The sequence below is a fragment of the Peromyscus eremicus genome, chromosome 1 (genome assembly GCF_949786415.1).
Source record: "Peromyscus eremicus chromosome 1, PerEre_H2_v1, whole genome shotgun sequence".
In the NCBI taxonomy this organism is placed as follows: domain Eukaryota; kingdom Metazoa; phylum Chordata; class Mammalia; order Rodentia; family Cricetidae; genus Peromyscus; species Peromyscus eremicus.
Window position 1 is genome coordinate 196,339,842 of NC_081416.1, and position 2,415 is coordinate 196,342,256.

Genomic DNA, 2,415 nt, shown 5'->3' on the forward strand with positions numbered 1-2,415 from the left:
AAATGTTCCACAGCACAAATAAATGCAACATATCTTTACATAGTTAAACAAATTCAACACATCTATACAAAGTTAAACAAATGCAGCACATCTTTGAGTAGCTAAACAAATATTCTGCAACAGGTTATTTCACTCACAATTACTTTTTAAAGTCCCATCTATTCACCTGAAAATTTCATTATCCCATTTTTTTAACTACTGATACTACTCCATTATGTGAATGTATCACATTTTCTTTACCCATTCTACAATTGGGGGCCATATAAGTTGCTTCCAGTTTCTGACTGTTATAGTTAAAGATACTATGAATATATTTAGTAAAGTATCTTTTTGGTAGAATGGAGGATCCTTTAGGTATATGCATAAGAGTGGAAAACTTCATCTTGAGGTAGATCCATTGCAGGAAGATGCTTGATATTTCTAATCTGGAGTCTTGGCATTCTACAACAGATAAAAGAATATGCCAATATATAAACAAAGGGAGATAAGAGGGGTCATGTCAAACTTGGGAGAAGCTTTCTCTTACCACAGCAGGGTAAAAATATGCTGGAACTAGACTTGATATTGCTGATGAGAACAAAGGGGCAAACTATGGGAAAGCATATTTCTAGAAATAGAAATACACTTACTCCCCATGGCACAGAACCTTTGGAGTAGGTTGTGAAGATGACCACAATGGATGAGAATGAGTAAGAGATGATGAATATGCACACTAGGGTGAGAATAGTTTGGGTGGCTCTGTCCTCAGGTGAGACTTTCAGAAAGTGTTGAGAACTGTGAATATGCTTGACTTGTCTTTTATGACTGTAGAGGAGACTCACCATGGAGACACTTGAACAGGTCATGAGACCCAGACACAGGCCATCAGAGAAGCACAGTAAGAACATATAAAGTGCTGTAGCCACATTGCCAGAAGCAAACCATGAGCAGTACCCATAATTCATCCTGATAGTTGCATTTTTGTTGTAAATAGGGCTGACACTCTAGTTGGAGTCAAGAAGTTTAGAAGCAGGTGCACAAGCCAGCCTAGTGAGCAGGAGGGACCAATATACTTTGTGGCTCTGTGTTTAAGAGTGATCCACCAGGAGTTGCTGGGGTTTATTGTGATCACTTGGAAGCAACTTAGTAGGCACATGGCATACAGGGATATCCCCCTTGTTATGCGGTAAATATACACTATCAATTTACATCCAACATCATCTAGAAAATACTTAAATCCAAAATCTGACATTGTCCGTGGAATGCCTCTTAAGATGATAGACAAGCAGTTGGCGAAAGTCAAGTGCTGTATAATCAGATCTTTTGGCATTAAATGCTTTCCAGTGACTATCAAAATGAGATAATAAAATAGTATTGAGGAATTTCCAAGCACTCCTACTGTAATCTGGGAAAAGAGAAAAATTCCTATTGCCAAGTTGTCAGAAGCCATTTTCATTCCTATTAAAATTGTAAATAAGTTTATTATGGTCTGATAAATGAAGGCACCATGGGAATAGGGAGAAACAGAGTACTAGGGAGGTCCCCAGGAATCCACAAAGATGACTCCACCATAGACTGCTGGCAATGGTGGAGAGGGTGCCTCAGCTGACCTACTCTGATGATCAGATGGCTGAATACCCTAACTGTCATCATGGAACCCTCACCCAGTGAGTGATGGAAGCAGATGCAGAGATCCATGGCCAGGTCACAGGAGGAGCTCCAGCAATCCAATCAATGAGAGAGAGGAGGGATTCTATGAGCAAGAGATATCGAGACCATAATTGGAAAAAGTACAGAGACAACTAGCCAAACTAGTGGAAACACATGAACTATGGACCAATAGCTGAGGAGCCCCCATGGTACTGTACTGGGCCCTCTGGATGACCGAGACAGTTGTTTAGCTTAAACTGTTCAGGGGTTCCCCAGAGAGTGGGAACGGGATCTGTCCCTAGTTCATGAGCTGGCTTTTTGGAACCTAGGGCCTATGCTGAGACACATAGTGCAGCCTTGGTGCAGGGATGAGGGGCTTGGACCTGCTTCAACTGAATGTACCAGGCACTGCTGACTCCCCATGGGAGACATTACCTTAGAGGAGGTGGGAATTGGGGGTGGGTTGCAGGAGAAGGTTGGGCGTGGGAGGAAGGATTACAGGGGAATCTGTGGTTGATATGTAAAATGAATAGAAAATCTCTTAATTAAAAAAAAGGAGAAAAGAAAAAAATATTATGGTCAATAGAACCTGGAAATACATTATGAATGTGAATTATTTCAAGATGTTAGCTAAAATAATATATGTATCCATTTACTGTATTTACATAGCTCTCTCACTGAAGAAGAATTTCTAAAACTTTGTTCTTTATTGAAGGACATATCTGCACTCTTTAAACGGAAAGTTTTGATATGTTTACTAAAGATTAGTGTTTTCACTGGATGATG

General features: G+C 40.1%; 1 pseudogene; it reads right to left on the reverse strand.

The window, feature by feature from the left end:
* Positions 1-494: 494 nt before the first annotated feature.
* LOC131904417 (vomeronasal type-1 receptor 4-like) lies at positions 495-1,435 on the reverse strand (annotated as a pseudogene).
* Positions 1,436-2,415: the final 980 nt, after the last annotated feature.